The sequence below is a fragment of the Pristiophorus japonicus genome, chromosome 6, assembly GCF_044704955.1.
Source record: "Pristiophorus japonicus isolate sPriJap1 chromosome 6, sPriJap1.hap1, whole genome shotgun sequence".
In the NCBI taxonomy this organism is placed as follows: Eukaryota; Metazoa; Chordata; class Chondrichthyes; family Pristiophoridae; genus Pristiophorus; species Pristiophorus japonicus.
The window spans coordinates 178,880,287-178,899,143 of NC_091982.1; the positions used below are offsets into that span (position 1 = coordinate 178,880,287).

The 18,857-nt window shown below is 48.7% G+C and overlaps 1 protein-coding gene across 2 annotated transcripts in view; it reads right to left on the reverse strand.

The window, feature by feature from the left end:
• Positions 1–18,857, reverse strand: part of LOC139265893 (endothelin-converting enzyme 2-like) — a 254,719-nt gene that overhangs the window by 197,192 nt on the left and 38,670 nt on the right. The window lies entirely within an intron of this gene.

Consider the following 18,857-nt stretch of genomic DNA (forward strand, 5'->3'; position numbering starts at 1 on the left):
TTTCTGCAGGTATATTTCTGATACCTACAATCTCTGGCTGTGAGTTTGCCTCCACACCTCCAACATGAGCCGTTGTTGGAAACAAAAGGCCCATTACCAGTCGATCGTATCTAACTATCTGTGTAACTGTTTTTAAGCACACCATTAACAGGTGTTGATGGCCCCATTACTGGCCGCATTGTCGCTTGCGATGGCGTGAATTGCCGTTCAGCTCGCCATTGTCTCTGTTGAATTCCCCCTTTGCATTTGACTACATGCTCGGGCATGTCCGATTGCCACTGTCTGCCTGGGGAACTGTGTGCCACGTTAACAATGTTGACTCCCTGTCCATTTGCTGCATTTAAACCAAGATTTTTGTCAAACATCATTCTGGTCTCTTCCTCCCCTGAGATAAATGTCTGGGCCATCAAAGCCGCTGTTTCCAGGGTCAAGTCTTTGATCTCGATCAGTTTCCTGAAAACCCCAGCGTGCCCGATGCCCTCAATAAAAAAGTTTTGCAGCATCTCCTCTCTGCATGCATCTGGGAACTTACATAGGCTTGCCAGTCGCCGGAGGTCTGCCACGAAATCTGGAACGCTTTGCCCTTCTCACCCCCGGTGTGTATAAAACCGGTGTCTCGCCATGTGCATGCTGCTCGCCAGTTTAAGGTGTTCCCCGATCAACTTACTGACCTCTTCAAAAGTCTTGTCCGCCGGCTTCTCTGGCGCTAGAAGGTCCTTCATCAGGGAGTATGTCCTGGACCCACAAACCATCAGGAGATGAGCCCTGCGTTTGTCGGCCGAATCCTGTCCCAGCCATTCCTTAGTGATGAAGCTTTGCTGTAGTCTCTCAATAAAGTCGTCCCAATCATCACCAACACAGTACCTCTTGTCTGTGCTGCTAGTGGCCATGCTGGTTTAAATCCCATCCTCGTCGCCAATGATATATCCTTACTATACAGTACAAATGCACAGGAGGCCCATGCTTGAGAGAAGGTCACTCTATGACCAGCAACTTTTATTCCAGCACTGAAGTGATGAAGGTGGGTGGAGCGTCCCCTTTTATACCTGAAAGACCAGGTTAGGAGTGTCTCCCACAAGTTCACCACCTAGTGGTCAATGTTCTCACAGTGTACAACTAGTCAGTTTATACGTGGGTTACAATGACAGTTAAATACATGACAACCATGAATCGGGACACAAGCTGCGGTGCGTACTGTAGGGCTTCTCCACAGCGGTGCAGGCAGCAGAGCCATTGTTTAAGGACGCCAATGGTCTGCTCTATGATATTTTGTGTGTCAGCATAGCTCTCATTGTATGCATGCTGCCCACGTGTGGTTGAATTGCGGAGCAGTGTCATGAGCTAGGTGATCAAGGGAAAGCCCTTGTCGCTCAGTAGTCACCCTCTGTTTTGACTTGGTGGTTCAAAGACTGAAGCAACAGCAGATTGGCAAAGAATAAAAACATTGTGACTGCTGCCAGGATACTGGGCATTCACCATCATGATGTGCTGAGCATGGTCGCACACCAACTGTACATTCAGCAAGAGGCAACCTTTGCAGCTGTGATACATCTCAGCATTTATATACGGTGCCCGCAAAGCCACATGCATGCAGTCGATGGTGTCCTGCACCATGGGGAAATCCACTATCCTGATAAAGCCACATTCACACTCCATCTGCTTCTCTCTAGCCAGAGAGAAGACAATGAATGCCCCTCTTCTGGAATAAAGAGCTTCTGTCACCTCTCTTATGTAGCAGTGGACGATGAACTGGGAGATGTTACAGATGTCACCTGCTCCAGCCTGGAAGGATCCCGGCATAAGGAAATTCAGGGTCATGGTCATCTTCACAGACACTGCTAGTGCTGTCATTGCCCTGGAGAGAGGCTACAGGTCTGTTTGCAAGAGGTGGTAGAGTTCTGTGAGCACCTCCTTCATAAATCGTAGGCGCCTCAGACACTGCTCCTGATTCAGGTTGAGGTAAGCGAGTTGCTCTGAGAAGACCTTAGGTGGGTATGGCCTCCTGCTTAGAGCCCTTCTGTCGCTCTCCCTCTGCAAGCAGCGTGTCCTCTTTACTGCCTCTGTTCAATCTCCCTGTCATGCTGCAGGTCAAGGGGGATAACAATTAGAGCACTCATAACTGGGAGCAAGTGGTCTGAGCAGAACCCTTGAATTAAGAAGTAAGGCCTTCTTCACTTGCAGCATCATTCCCTGTCACCTCACCAACTCCAGAAAGCTCCAAAAAGTTCCACAAACTTAAATAGAGCCAGTAGAAATCAAAAAGCAAGCTACCTAAAAGTTGTTGATGATCCCTTTAAATATCACTGGTGGGGGAGTTCTTCCTGGTGCTGAATGCATAGTCAGCTGTGCCAGGTTAAGGGAGGGCATTAGTTCCAGCAATGATGACAAAAATGGCAGTGCTGGCTTCAAATCAGCATTTCAGCTGATTGACGTCACGATCTGCCTACTTACCAGACTTCTAGTGCACGCACCTGACAGCCATCCTACAGCCTCCACCAAGATGGCGCCCGGCGTGGCCCACAGCAGAAGTGTACGCACGCTACTCGGAAGCTATTTTGGTCCCAATTCGGCACCTGTAGCTCCCAAACAAAAGATGCTGCGGAACCAAATTTCTAGGCTTATAGTTAAGGAGGCGGGAGTCCTGGGCAGCGTCCAAGGCCTATAAAAAGGCCCAGCAGGAGATCGGAGAGGCCTACCGGTGCAGCTGCAGCAGGGTGAGAAGGCAAAAAAGCAGTAGAAAGAAATCGAAAGGTGACGTCACAGCCAAGGGGGTAAGTGATTAGCTGGTGATTGGTAAGTAGTTTTCCTTTTTCTTTTCTATATCAGTAAGTAACCTTTTAGCCTTGTTGTTGCCAAATTAAGTTTATCTAGGGGTTAAGTCATGGCAGGACAGCTCGGACACGTGTTATGCTCCTCCTGTACTATGTGGGAAGTCAGGGACGCTTCCGCTGTCCCTGACAACTGCGTGTGCGGGAAGTGCATCCGCCTCCAGCTCCTAACGGACCGCATTGTGGCACTGGAGCCGCGGGCGGATTCACTCTGGAGCATGCATGATGTTGAGAATGACGTGAATAGCACTTTTAGTGAGTTGGTCTTACCGCAGGAAAAGGGTACACAGCCAGATAGGAAATGGATGACCAACAGGAAGAGCAGTGCAAGGAAGGTAGGGCAGGGGTCCCCTGTGGTCATCCCCCTGCAAAACAGATACACCACTTTGGGTACTGTTGAGAGGAATGACTCACCAGGTGAGGGCAGCAGCAGCCAAGTTCATGGCACCATGGGTGGCTCTGCTGCGAGCTATAGTGATAGGGGATTCAATTGTAAGGGGAATAGATAGACGTTTCTGCGGCCGCAACCGAGACTCCAGGATGGTATGTTGCCTCCTTGGTGCAAGGGTCAAGGATGTCTCGGAGCGGGTGCAGGGCATTCTGAAAAGGGAGGGTGAACAGTCAGTTGTTGTGGTGCATATAGGTACCAACGATATAGGTAAAAAAACCGGGATGAGGTCCTACAAGACAAATTTAGGGAGCTAGGAGCTAAATTAAAAAGTAGGACCTCAAAAGTAGTAATCTCAGGAATGCTACCAGTGCCACGTGCTAGTCAGAGTAGGAATCGCAGGATAGCTCAGATGAATACATGGCTTGAGGAGTGGTGCAGCAGGGAGGGATTCAAATTCCTGGGATATTGGAACCGGTTCTGGGGGAGGTGGGACCAGTAAAAACTGGACGGTCTGCACCTGGGCAGGACTGGAACCAATGTCCTAGGGGGAGTGTTTGCTGGTGCTGTTGGGGAGGAGTTAAACTAATAAGGCAGGGGGATGGGAACCTATGCAGGGGGACAGAGGGAAGTAAAATGGGGGCAGAAGCAAAATATAGAAAGAAGAAAAGTAAAAGTGGAGGGCAGAGAAACCTAAGGCAAAAAGCAAAAAGGGCCACATTGCAGCAAAATTCTAAAGGGGCAAAGTGTATTAGAAAGACAAGCCTGAAGGCTCTGTGCCTCAATGCAAGGAGTATTCGGAATAAGGTGGACGAAATAACTGCGCAGATAGCAGTTAATGGGTATGATGTAATTGGCATCACGGAGACATGGCTCCAGGGTGACCAAGGCTGGAAACTCAACATCCAGGGGTATTCAACAATTAGGAAGGATAGACAGAAAGGAAAAGGAGGTGGGGTGGCATTGCTGGTTAAAGAGGAAATTAATGCAATGGTAAGGAAGGACATTAGCTTGGATGATGTGGAATCGGTATGGGTGGAGTTACGGAATACCAAAGGGCAGAAAACGCTATTGGGAGTTGTGTACAGACCACCAAACAGTAGTAATGAGGATGGGGACAGCATCAAACAAGAAATTAGGAATGGGTGCAATAAAGGTACAGCAGTTATCATGGGTGACTTTAATCTACATATTGATTGGGCTAACCAAACTGGTAGCAATGCGGTGGAGGAGGATTTCCTGGAGTGTATTAGGGATGGTTTTCTAGACCAATATGTCGAGGAACCAACCAGGGAGCTGGCCATCCTAGACTGGGTGATGTGTAATGAGAAAGGACTAATTAGCAATCTTGTTGTGTGAGACCCCTTGGGGAAGAGTGACCATAACATGGTAGAATTCTTTATTAGGATGGAGATTGACACAGTTAATTCAGAAACTAGCGTCCTGAACTTAAGGAAAGGTAACTTCGATGGCTTGAGGCGTGAATTGGCTAGAGTAGACTGGCAAATGATACTGAAAGGGTTGATGGTGGATAGGCAATGGCAAACATTTAAAGATCACATGCATGAACTACAGCAATTGTACATCCCTGTCTGGGATGGGGAAGGTGGCTCAACCGTGGCTAACAAGGGAAATTAAGGATAGTGGCATATAAATTGGCCAGAAAAAGCAGCAAACCTGAGGACTGGGAGAAATTTAGAATTCAGCAGAGGAGGACAAAGGGTTTAATTAAGAGAGGGAAAATAGAGTACGAGAAGAAGCTTGCTGGGAACATAAAAACTGACTGCAAAAGCTTCTATAGATATGTGAAGAGAAAAAGATTAGTGAAGACAAACGTAGATCCCTTGCAGTCGGATTCAGGTGAATTTATAATGGGGAACAAAGAAATGGCAGACCAAGTGAACAAATACTTTGGTTCTGTCTTCACAAAGGAAGACACAAATAAACTTCCGAAAGTACTAGGGGACCGAGGGTCTAGTGAGAAGGAGGAACTGAAGGATATCCTTATTCGGCAGGAAATTGTGTTAGGGAAATTGATGGGATTGAAGTCTGATAAATCCCCGGGGCCTGATAGTCTGCATCCCAGAGTACTTAAAGAAGTGGCCCTAGAAATAGTGGATGCATTGGTGATCATTTTCCAACAATCTATCGACTCTGGATCAGTATCTGTGGACTGGAGGGTAGCTAATGTAACACCAGTTTTTAAAAAGGGAGGGAGAGAGCAAGAGGATAATTATAGACGGGTTAGCCTGACATCAGTAATGAGGAAAATGTTGGAATCAATTATTAAGGATGAAATAGCAGCGCATTTGGAAAGCAGTGACAGGATTGGTCCAAATCAGCATGGATTTATGAAGGGGAAATCATGCTTGACAAATATTCTGGAATTTTTTGAGGATGTAACTGGTAGAGTGAACAAGGGAGAACCAGTGGATGTGGTGTATTTGGACTTTCAAAAGGCTTTTGACGAGGTCCCACACAAGAGATTGATGTGCAAAATCAAAGCACATGGTATTGGGGGTAATATATTGACGTGGATAGAGAACTGGTTGACAGACAGGAAGTAGTGAGTCGGGATAAATGGGTCCTTTTCAGAATGACAGGCAGTGACTAGTGGAGTGCCGCAGGGCTCAGTGCTGGGACCCCAGCTCTTTACAATATACATCAATGATTTGGATGAAGGAATTAAGTGTAATATCTCCAAGTTTGCAGATGACACTAAACTGGGTGGTGGTGTGAGCTGTTATAGGGACGCTAAGAGGCTACAGGGTGACTTAGACAAGTTAAGTGAGTGGGCAAATGCATGGCAGATGCAGTATAATGTGGATAAATGTGAGGTTATCCACTTTGGGGGGCAAAAATGCGAAGACAGAATATTATCTGAATGTTGGCAGATTAGGAAAAGGGGAGGTGCAAGAAGACCTGGGTGTCATGGTTCATCAGTCATTGAAAGTTGGCATACAGGTGCAGCAGGCGGTAAAAAAGGCAAATGGTATGTTGGCCTTCATAGCTAGGGGATTTGAGTATAGGAGCAGGGAGGTCTTAGTGCAGTTGTACAGGGCCTTGGTGAGGCCTCACCTGGAATATTGTGTTCAATTTTGGTCGCCTAATCTGAGGAAGTACATTTTTGCTATTGAGGGAGTGCAGCGAAGGTTCACCAGACTGATTCCCGGGATGGCCAGACTGACATATGAGGAGAGACTGGATCAACTGGGCCTTTACACATTGGAGTTTAGAAGGATGAGAGGGGATCTCATAGAAACATACAAGATTCTGACGGGACAGGACAGGTTAGATGTGGGTTGATTGTTCCCGATGTTGGGGAAGTCCAGAACCAGGGGACACAGTCTTAGGATAAGGGGTCGACCATTTAGGACTGAGATGAGGAGAAACTTCTTCACTCAGAGTGTTGTTAACCTGTGGTATTCCTTGCCGCAGAGAGTTGTTGATGCCAGTTCATTGGATATATTCAAGAGGGAGTTAGATATGGCCCTTACGGCTAAAGGGATCAAGGGGTATGGAGAGAAAGCAGGAAAGGGGTACTGAGGGAATGATCAGCCATGATCTTATTGAATGGTGGTGCAGGCTCGAAGGGCCGAATGGCCTACTCCTGCACCTATTTTCTATGTTTCTATGTTTCTATGTTTTACATTTAGAAGTTTGTTTAAGACCTTGTTTCGGCCTCATTCAGAATACAATGTCCAGTTTTCGTCTCCTCACATGATGGGTGATATAGAGGCCCCAGATATGGTTCAAAGGGAGGCTACTAGATTGATATGAAGCTTAAAAGCCATTAGTTACCAGGATAAACTTAGAGAGCTAGATCTTTTTACTCTAGAAACGTTTAGACTTCTAGAATATTTTAATTCGATAAGTTAAGGAGAACTAGGTGACGTGTATAAGTTATGTAACCATAGAACTCGGTTAAGATGTCAGGAAGTTTTTCTTTTCGGAGCTGGTATTAAACCTTTGGAACAAGTTGCCAGTGCAGTAAGAGCAGTGTGTGCTGGATGAGTTTTTGACTGTAACTGATATCACAGCATACAAAAGGTAAGTGGGGTATTGGGTAATGTGCCTTATGGTCATTGTGGTGTTCTCAAGCTCATTTCTATTTCCTTTAGGGGTCATCGAGGAATTTCCCAGATTTCCCCCCACCCCGAATTGGCCTTGGGTTTTTAATCTGGTTTATCTGCTTTTTTTGCCTCTCTCAATGTCTTCAAGTGGGTATTAAAAAATGATGATGCTCAGTTGCACAATGTCTGTATGGAATAGGTTTGATGAATCAGCTGGTCTTTTCTTGCCCATCATTTTTGTTTTTTATATTTACCGTCCCCCACGCAACCCCACCCCACCCATACTCCATTCCTATCTTTTAGTTATTTTATTTTACTGTTCACAGAGTTACAGGTACAACCTATTGTCAACCAGCAGGAGCCTCAACATTCTGAGATATAATTTGAGCCACATGTGATCGTTGTATTCAGTCACCTTCATGAAAATGATTGCGTAATTACAGTATTATGTGCATTGCTGGCAGCCATATGGGTCCCGATCTTTACTGGGGCAGAATTTCCAAGCCAGGCGAGGAGTTCTGGTCCCCCCTGAATGCTGTGGAATTTTTCTTCAGGGCCCCTGCCTGGAAGCCAGCCTGATTGACAGGTTTGGCTCCCTGTCCGGCGGCGGGGGGGAACGCTGCAACAAAGGCCACAGCCCAGGAGGAGGTAAGTTCCTGCTGCTCGGTAAGAGATCGCGATGGAGGCGGGGGTGGGCAGGGTGGGTACAGAGTAGTTTGGAGAGTTGAGGTGTAATCGCAGGGGGTCAGAGATAGATCAGAGGCAGAGATGGGGGATAGAGGTGGGGTGTCACTGATCGTGGGGAAGGGGTCGGTGGTTGTGGGTAGGGGGTCGGTGATCGTGTGGAGGGGGTCGGTGGTCGTGGGGAGGGGATCGGTGATTGTGGGGAGGGGGTCGGTGATTGTGGGGAGGGTGTTGGTGATTGTGGGGAGGGGGTTGGTGATTGCCGGGAGGGGGTTGGTGATTGTGGGGAGGGTGTTGGTGATTGTGGGGAGGAGGTTGGTGATTGTGGGGAGGGGGTCGGTGATCGTGGGGAGAGGGTCGGTGATCGTGTGGAGGGGATCGGTGATTGTGGGGAGGGGGTCGGTGATTGCCGGGAGGGGGTTGGTGATTGTGGGGAGGATGTTGGTGATTGTGGGGAGGAGGTTGGTGATTGTGGTGAGGGGATCGGTGATCGTGGGGAGGGGGGTCAGTGATTGTGGGGAGGGGGTCGGTGATCGTGGGGAGGGGATCGGTGATTGTGGGGAGGGGGTTGGTGATTGTGGTGAGGGGATCGGTGATCGTGGGGAGGGGGGTCAGTGATTGTGGGGAGGGGGTCGGTGATTGTGGGAAGGATGTCGGTGATTGTGGGGAGGGGGTTGGTGATTGTGGGGAGGGGGTAGGTGATTGTGGGGAGGGAGTCGGTGATTGTGGGGAGGGGGTCGGTGATTGTGGGGAGGGGGTTGGTGATTGTGGGGAGGAGGTCGGTGATTGTGGGGAGGGTGTCGGTGATTATTGGGAGGGTGTCGGTGATTATTGGGAGGGGGTTGGTGATCGTGGCGAGAGGGTTGGTGATCATGGAGAGGGTCCAATCGCGCGGGGAGGAAGCGGATCCAATCTCAGGGAGGGAAGCAAGTTAGATTGGGAGGCTGGGACTCCTGCTCCTCGTGGCCCACAAGCAGTGCTGGAAAGGCATTTACCTCTTCCACACAGCAGTCCTCGCCTCCGTTTAGCTACCGGGTTTCCCAAGGAGGCACGCAGCCTCATTAAAATATTTAAATGAGCAACTTGCCTCCTGGGAGCTGGTTGGTTTCCCAACCCCCCCACCCATCCCGCCTCCATTAAAACTGGATTCGAGATGGACTGAGTTTGGGTTTGAGATTTAAAAAATACATTTAAATCACACCCAACCCAAACCTACCCATTTTTGGGGGTTAAAATTAGCCTCATGGTCTCACTTCAATATACAATCCTTGATCATTTACTTCTACTGTCCATCATTGCTTGCCTCTGACATCTCACAGTGTTGCCTCGCCATGTTATTTTTTTTGATCAGCCAGGTCACAGATAAAAACCTATCACCATGTTAGAGTCTGCAAATTAAGCTAATGAAAAATCCATATAGGTAGAGTTTCATTTCATCCAAAACAGAGTGATGAATGAATTTTAAATTGGAGGCATAGGGAGACTAGAAGCTAATATAGGTCAGCAAGGACAGGGATGATGGCTGAGTGAGACTTGGTGGACATATCCCAACTATATTCAGAGAGCTTAGACACAGTTTGGCAACAAGGGACATTACCCATAGAACATTGACTTGCAGGATTATTTGGAGCCAATGGATCTTAATTCCCTGTGACAGGTCCACTTCGACAGGCTGAATGAGCTAGGCTAATTTGCTAATTTGCCCCAATAGCCGGAAGCACTGCATACATGCTTGTATCCAGCAGGCTAGATCCAAGACCATCCCACCCTCTGTCATCGAACTACAGTAAGCAGACGACGCTTGCGTCTGCACACATTCAGAGGCTGAACTCCAAGCCATCGTCAACATCTTCACCGAGGCATAAAAAAGCATGGGCCTTACACTAAATATCCGTAAAACAAAGGTCCTCAAATAACCTGACCCCACCACACAGCACTGCACCCCGGTCATCAAAATCCACGGCGCGGCCTTGGATAACGTGGGCCACTTTCCATACCTTGGGAGCCGACTATCAGCAAGGGCAGACATCGACGATGAGGTCCAACACCGCCTCCAGTGCGCCTGCGCAGCCTTCGATCGCCTGAGGAAGAGAGTGTTCGAAGATCAGGCCCTCAAATCTGGCACCAAGCTTATGGTCTATAGGACTGTAGTGATGCCCGCCCTCCTGTATGGCTCAGAGATGTGGACCATATACAGTAGACACCTCAAATCGCTGGAGAAATACCACCAACGATGTCTCCCTTGGGAGGATAGACGCACTAACATCAGTGTTCTCGATCAGACCAACATCCCCAGCATCGAAGCACTGACCACACTCGACCAGCTCCGCTGGGCAGGCCACACTGTCTGCATGCCTGACACAAGACTCCCAAAGCAAGCGCTCTACTCGGAACTCCTACATGGCAAGCGATCCCCAGGTGGGCAGAGAAAACGTTTCAAGGACACCCTCAAAGCCTCCCTGATTAAGTGCAACATCCCCACCGACACCTGGGAGTCCCTGGCCAGAGACCGCCCGAAGTGGAGGAAGAGCATCCGGGAGCACCTCGAGTCTCGTCACCGAGAGCATGCAGAAAACAAGCACAGGCAGCGGAAGGAGCGTGCGGCAAACCAGACTCCCCACCCACCCTTTCCTTCAACGGCTGTCTGTCCCACCTGTGACAGAGACTGTAATTTCCATATTGGACTGTACAGTCACCTGAGAACTCATTTTTAGAGTGGAAGCAAATCTTCCTCGATTTCAAGGGACTGCCTATGATATGATATGACATGCTTGGGATTACCAGGTCTGAGGGTTGAATTAGTTGCAATCTTCCATCAGCGGGTATTTCATCTTGAAACCAACTTGACCCAAAGGGATGCCTTTTACCTTGCTCCAACCAAAGTGGATTGTCACGAGTTGGTCATATTAGTAAGATTCAGCAAAGAATTTACAGAACGGATCCAGTACTCCATTTTGATTTACTGCCTGGAAAATCTAAGCATTCAAGGTTCATGGGGCCCAAGTTTCCACACGATAAAAAAGGGGCGCCCCTCCGAGCTGGGCGCCCGTTTTTCGAAGTTAAAACGGCGCCTAAAAAAAAAAAATCGCGATTCTGGAGCGTTCTGCAGCTCCTTGTCTGCCTGGCGCGGCGCCCAGGGGGGGCGGAGCCTACACTCGCGCCGATTTTGTAAGTGGGAGGGGGCGGGTACATTTAAATTAGTTTTTTTCCTGCCGGCAACGCTGCGCGTGCGCGTTGGAGCGTTCGCGCATGCTCAGTGTGAAAAAAACATTGGCACTCGGCCATTTTTGTAGTTCTTTGTAGCTGTTTAATTTTTGAATTTTTTTTTAATAAAAGCACATTGCCATCAGCACATCAGCACTTGCAGCCTTCTCACTGTCTCCTTCCCCCCTCCCCCCGCGGGAAAGAACGGGCGCCTCCTCTCCCCCCCCCCCCAGCGGGAAGAACGGGCGCCTCCTCTCCCCTCCCCCCCCCGCGGGAAGAACGGGTGCCTCCTACCCCCCCCGCGGGAAGAACGGGCGCCTCCTACCCCCCCCTGCGGGAAGAACGGGCGCCTCCTACCCCCTCCGCAGGAAGAACGGGCGCCTCCCACCCCCCGCGGGAAAGAACGGGCGCCTCCTCTCCCCTCCCCCCCCCCCCCCCGCGGGCAGAACGGGCGCCTCCCACCCCCCCGCGGGTAAGAACGGGCGCCTCCCCCCCCCGCGGGAAAGAACGGGCGCCTCCTCTCCCCTCCACCCCCCCCCCGCGCGGGCAGAACGGGCGCCTCCCCCCCCCCTGCAGGAAGAACGGGCGCCTCAGGCTGACTGCAGAATTCTCCGTGCCTGAAGCACTTTCACACAGGTAGGAAGATGGTTTATTTAATCTTTTCTTTGCTTATAAATTTTTATTCAGGTTTGGATTTATTTGTATAATATTTGTAGAAGTATAAATAAGGATTTATTGTAGAATTTAATGAGTTCCCTTCCCCCCCCTCCCCCCCCACCTCGTTCTGGACGCCTAATTTGTAACCTGCGCCTGATTTTTTAATGTGTAGAACAGGTTTTTTCAGTTCTACAAAAATCTTCACTTGCTCCATTCTACTTTAGTTTGGAGTACGTTTTCACTGTGGAAACTTTGAAATCAGGTGTCAGTGGCCGGACACGCCCCCTTTTGAAGAAAAAATTCTGTTCCAAAGTAGAACTGTTCTACCTGACTAGAACTGCAGAAAAAAAAATGTGGAGAATTGCGATTTCTAAGATAGTCCGTTCTCCACCAGTTGCTCCTAAAAATCAGGCGCAAATCATGTGGAAACTTGGGCCCATAGTGTGCACTTTTTAATTATCCGTGCGATACTGCATAGTGCATTATACCTCCTGTTGTTTAGTTTTAAATTTTGGCATTTATAGTATGAACTAGTTGCCAAGGATTGAGTTACACAAAGTTAAAAGAAGTCTCCAGAATAATGGCTGAGCGGGTACTTTTGAGGGAAGCGACATTAGGGTGGGAAGAAGTGCTGAGTGATAAGCCCAGGGATTGGTATCATGGTCCCTACTGTTTTCAATTTATTTTCACAACTTTGATTCAGAAGTTCAATGCAAACTAATCATATTTGCAAATTATACCAAAATGGAGGGAAAGAGACAGTCTAATCTGAATGAGAAGCCAAGTCCTACAAAACAAATCAGATAGAATATGTAAATGGCATGATCAGTGGTAGATGGAATTCAGTATGAATAATTATAAGTAAATGCATGTAAGAAGAAAAATTACATCATATACTTGATGAATGGTGTTGAGTTAGCTAAGGATGAAGCTGAAAGAGATCTGAGGCCTGAAATTATGCTGTGAGATACGAATGTAGAAAACCTTAATGTGTTTGCATCAAATTCCTCTCTCCACTACTTCAGCAGAGGTGCTAAAATATTTGGTTTAAACTGGTCGATGTTTCCACCAAAAAAGTAGAGAGAGCAATTTAAAACAAACATAATAAGCATTCCTCGGCACTGGGATATTAGTAGACTCAAGGACCGAAATTGCCTTCCGCCCCAAACGGGGCACTCCTACCATTTTGTAAGTAATCCGGCGAAATTCATGGCATTATTTTTTTTTTCCGGTCGGAGCAGTGTTGCAGTCGTCAGCGGGGCGGAAGTGCGGGTGGGTCGGAGCGGCTGTCGTCAGCGGGGCGAAAATGCGGGCGGGTTGGGGCGGTCGTCATCAATGGGGCGGAAGCGCAAGTGGGGCGGGACGGCCGTCGCTCCAGGTCATTAGCGCCGCACTGACGCATCACAACGTCCCTCCCCTTCAGTTATTCTGCAACCACTTTAGTGGGAAACACTGGGCCACCAGCAACGGTTTTGGCTGGGCCAGCAGCCTGATACCCAAGAGGTGTTGGTGGCCTGGCCAAATCCGCGGACATAATTGTCAGCCTGACCTGTCAATCGGCTGACAATAAAAAATAACATGGAATCGCCGGCAGCGCAACTTCTCCTTTAAGGGCGGACGCACTGCCCAGCCACTAACAGCTCCCTGCTGGGGAAAGCTGTCAGTGGCACCGACCGGCGATGCTGCCACTCCTACGGGGCAATTATGCGCAGGGGTCGGAAAGGGGGTCGCCGCCGGTCGGTAAGGTCGGCGTGTCCGAAGCGCGGGAAAAGGCTCCCGCCGCTCCCAGCCCCGGGGGCAATTTCGGTCTGGTCGGCCCATCCGTCTGCCCCCAGTCTGTAAGGCCTCTCCGCTCCATTCCCGCCTGTTAGAGGCGGTAATGGAGCTTATGGAGGGGGTAATGTCGGCCCCTCGGTGGGTAATATGTCCAGTCACTGTGGAGCAGCAATCAGCAAAGAAAATAGAATTCTGAACAATGTTGCCAAAATAGGACTGTACAACAACAACAACAACAACTTGTATTTATATAGCACCTTTAACATAGAAAAGCTAAATCTGGAACACTATCAAATCATTCATTCATAGCTTGTTGCTTTTTTGCTCCAAAAATGCAGTCAGGATCTGGTGTTATTATTTATCTCAAATAGTGCCTCAGGAGTACAAGATGTTGACAGGGAACACTGCATCAGGTCATGTTCAAGTGTTTGCTTAAGCTGATCACATTCACATCAGTAAGGTAGAAGGCCTTCAGTAAAAAGGAGAGACAAAAACAGGTGTATGATCCTGGTCACCCACTGCATGGATAAAATCCACCACCCAAGAATCTGAAATCCAGAAAGCGCTTTGCCTCTGGAAATGTCTTAACCCAAAATATCACTCTGGAATGCCACAGGGTAACACAATGGCAGGAAGTGTTGGTGATCTTGGAGAACTTAGTTCCTTCAGAATAACAATCTCAAGTTAAACCATCAGTAAGACAAGAAGCCGCAAGTTCAAATTCGAGGAAAGTAAATTTAAGACATTGGCCTCTAGAGGGATGTAACAAAGTATTGCGCTCTAGTCGGTATATCTGTAGTAATGTGCTTTACCAGAAGCTAATTTGACAGCCATTCCAGGAAATGAGACTATTGAAAAGATCCCCTCCCTGCCCTTCCAAGAAAATGCTGCCACTTTAATCAACGACAAAGAATCAATCAGCAACATTTTGATAATCAGTTTCTGAATTGATTTGTGCTACAGGTGCTAAATTTCTGTTAAAATTCTGAGGTGAAAACACAGAGGGCCAAAGTTTCGGCCTCAGTTGCTCCTGATTTTTTGGAGCAACTGGTGTAGAACGGAGTATCTTAGAAATTCAAATTCTCGGCATTTAGTTTGCTCCAGTTCTAGTCAGTTAGAACAGTTTCACTTTGGAACAGAATTTCTTTTTCAAAAGGGGGCGTGTCCGGCCACTTACGCCTATTTTCAAAGTTTCGGCAGTGAAAACTTACTCCAAACTAACTTAGAATGGAATAAGTGAAGATTTTTGTACGCTGGAAAAAACCTTGTCTACACTTTAGATAATCAGGCGTAGGTTACAAATCAGGCGTAGGGAATGGGGGGGGGGAGAGGGGTGGGGGTGTTTCAAGGGAAGTTTACAAACATTAAACACTTCAGTTTTACAAATAAAGAGCCATCATCAATAATAAATGATAAAAACATCAATAAGTCAACCAATAAATCAATCAAAAAAAATTAATAAGAAATATATATTTTTTAAATCAATATATAAAACATTTTCTACTTACCGACTGCAGCACCGGGAGCCCTCCAACAGCGTGCTGGGATGCCCCCCCCAGTGTGTCTCTGTCAGTGTCTCTATCTCTCTGTCTGTCTGTGTGTGTCTCTCACTCTCTGTCTGTCAGTGTCTGTGTTTCTGACAGCGAGGGGAGGGGGAGGAGGGGGGTAGAGGGAGAGAGGGGGGGGCAGGGGGAGGGAAGGGAGGGAGGCAGAGGGGGAGGAAGGAAAGGGGGCGGGATGGGGGAGAAGGGGGAGAAAAGGGGGAGGGAAGGGGGAGAAGGGGAAGGGAAGGGGGAGAAGGGGGAGGGAAGGGGGAGAAGGTGGGGGAGAAGGGGAGAAGGGGGGAGGAGAAGGGGAAGGGGGAGGAGAAGGGGAGGGGGGAAGAGGAGAAGGGGGGAAAGGTGAAGGGGGAAAGGAGAAGGGGGGGAAAGGAGAAGGGGGGAAAGCAGAAGGGGGGGAAAGGAGAAGGAGGGGGGAAAGGAGAAGGGGGCAGGGAGGCTGAACGGGCCGGGCCCGAGACTTCAGGCAGGGCCCGTCCCCAGCACCAGATTTACAGGTAGGTGGCGTTGGGTTGGGTCGGGTCTGGGGTCCGGGGACGGGAGCGCGGGTGGGTCGAGGGGGGCGGAGGGAGGTCGGGTTGGTTCGGGTGGGAGGGGGGGAGGGAGGGAGCGGGGGTCAGGTCGGTTCGTGTCGGGGGCGGGGGGAGGGAGGTCAGGTTGGGTCCAGTCCGGTCCGGGTGCGGAGGGGGGGGGGGCGGTCGGGAGCGTGGGTCGGGTCGGGGGGGGCGGAGGGAGGTCGGTTCGGTTCGGGTGGGGAGGGCGGGGGGAGGGAGGGAGGGAGAGGGAGACCAGGTCGGGTGGGAGGGGGGAGCGCGGGTCAGGTCCAGTGCGGGGGATCCGGTCCGGTCCGGGGGCGGGAGTCGGGTCGGTGTTGGGGTCGGGTCCAGTCCGGGGGGTCGGGGTCCGGTCCGGTCCGGGGGGGGGAAGCGGGAGTCGGGTCAGGTCACAAGGAAGCAGGAGCTGGGTGTGGGAGGCAGCCTTATGTACACAGCCCCAGTGAGGCCATTCGGCCAGGGCTAGGGGATGCGTGCTTCGGGCCCCTCCCACACAGTTTTGGGCGCCTAGAGCTACTGCACATGCGCGCCCACTGTAGCGTGCATGTGCAGAGGTCCCGGCACTGTTTTCAACGCAGGGACCTAGCTCCGCCCGCTACAGCTCGTGCTGCGCCGCGCCCGACTCAAGAGGACCAGCAGGGAGCAGGAGAATCTGTAAGTTTTTTTTAGGCGCACTTTGTGGCGCGAAAAAGGGGCGTCCAGGTCGGGGCTGCGCCGTTCTAGGCACGGCCCGAAACTTGGGCCCAGACATTTCAACCACCAGTAAATGTTTTTTCAAAGTCTAGCTGCACAAACCAAACCAGAAGTTTACTGTCATTACTCAGATTCTGCTCTTTTCCTAAAAACCATCAGCTCAGTCATCCTGCTCCTTACCATATCAATTCCTATTCCTTGCTTCACCAATTTCATCTTTCTGTTACAAATATCACTCTATCGATCACAGATATGTAAATCAGCTCACTTACTCAATTTTCTCTTCTCCTACAGTTCCATGTATTACTGTGTCATCTGCTCACTGCGTTATCTTTACCTTCTTAACATTCAGTCTTAAACTGTTCTGTCTTCCTTCCTTGTTAGCTCTTATCAGAATTTTTTTTGAACCTTCTGGATTCCTGTTGAACAAATATCGACCGCATACTGAGTATGGTTAGTATGTCATCTTCATTTTACAACTCCAATACTTCAGTGCTGGAAAATCTTCTCATCATATCCTAAGGGATATACATTAATTTATGACACAAGTTGAAAGGATTTGTTTAATTCCTTTATAAATCCTGCATAATTCTGATGCATACATATCTCAACGTGATTGCTGTCTCTTGTAGCTCGAGTACCCAGTGAAATAGTCCTGCCAAATACATAGAAAAGCTCATTTTAATCTGGATTTTGAAAATGTTCACATGCTTCACAAAATCAAATTCTTTTGGCAATCAATAAACATTGTTTCATTCATTCCTGTGCTCTTCTCAATTAGTAACTTTAGACAAACAATGATGTCTCTTGTTCTTATTCCTCATCTAAATTCTGCTTGTTCCTCTGCAAGCAATTTTACTCCTCACTTTTATCTTCAGCTTTCTAAGAATTAGCATTTTGCTTGCATGATTAATCAAGCTAACTGTTCAGCAATTTTGGGGATTCTGTGAGACCCCTCTCATCCAATTCATTCAACACTGTGGAACATCCAAAGAGATTACCATCCTTGCAGTTTTGATTTCTGTAACTTGTACTGCAGCAGAAAAAATTGTTTTAGCAATCTGAAGATTTCAACAAGAAGGCAAAATTGTAGAGGGAATAGAAGTACAGAAGACGTTCAATGCAGAAGTAGAGAAATGCTTGTTGCCAAAAAATAGACTTCAGTATTTCATGAAATAACAGCAAGCTTGCTTTAAGAGACATTCCATAGTAGGCCAGGTCCATTTGTCTGTAATGCATCCCTTTACATGCTGATAGCAGAATTTCACCTGAACACGTGACATTCAGTATGAGACCTGATTTGCATAATTTACATAGGAGTAACTTGGAAAATTGCCTGCACCACAAGCAAAGGCATGCAAAATTTACCTTATGGTTTAATTTTAGGAGCCTTTGCTTCGTTTAGTCCATTGTCATTCCATCGACACAATTAGTTTTCCTCTCATTCAGCTTCTATCCATGAATTTATCCAGGAACAGAACTGGTTCCTGACCATGTTTACACATCAAGGGCTGGAAATTCGGCACCATCGATTTTGAGGTATTAATCCCGTCGGGGCAGTAAGTATAGCGCCCACGAAAAGGTTGCGCCACCTACCGGGAAATTAGGTTGAAACGCAGCAAGAGGGAAAGGAAGCGCCAATTCAGGCGTTCCACACTTCTCCTTTGGTGGTGGAACCGAAAATCGGAGCGCTAAACTTGAAGAGCTTTGAGTATGCTCCGAAATCGGCAATACATCCCGGGGAAAGCTGATTCTTAAAGCATGGTCAGCTACGTATGCGCATGTGCTGTTTAAACAATTCACTCTAAGCAGAGCGGGAAAATGGAGGAGGAGGAAGGTCGCCAGTGTGCACGCTGCTTCTCAGCCACAGCCATTGACGCCTTAATAGAGGCTATTGAGAGGAGGTGGAATGTGCTGCAGCTTCACGGTGGAAGGGGGCCCATTGTACGAGTGTTCCGAAGGCTTTGGAGGGAGGTCGCCCAGCACGTCTCCGCGAGGAACACGGTGGTCAGAACGGCGACACAATATCGCGAGAAGTTCAACGACCTCACTAGGATCGTCATGGTGAGTACACTTTATCTTAATGTTACAATGCCATAATGTGAACCTCACTGTCTCACACAATGTATCGTCTTTCTAGTACCTGCTCCTTCTCTATGTGTACCAGGCCATAGTCTTCGTTGGTGAAGCCACCATAAAAGCTCAGGCTCATCAGCCATGCCCTGCCCATCTAAGCATCGCTCACCATCTTGTTCCCTACTCAGCCTCACCCCTCCTCGCACTACCGTTTCACTCTTGATATGCGTTCATGAGACTTCAGCCTCATCACTAGTCTTACGTGGTTCTCATCTAATCCCACCATTCACACATCCCCTCTGTGCAGCCACGCAAATTAAAATGGACACCTTCACAGTTGTCACTAGCAGCTATTCAACTATGGA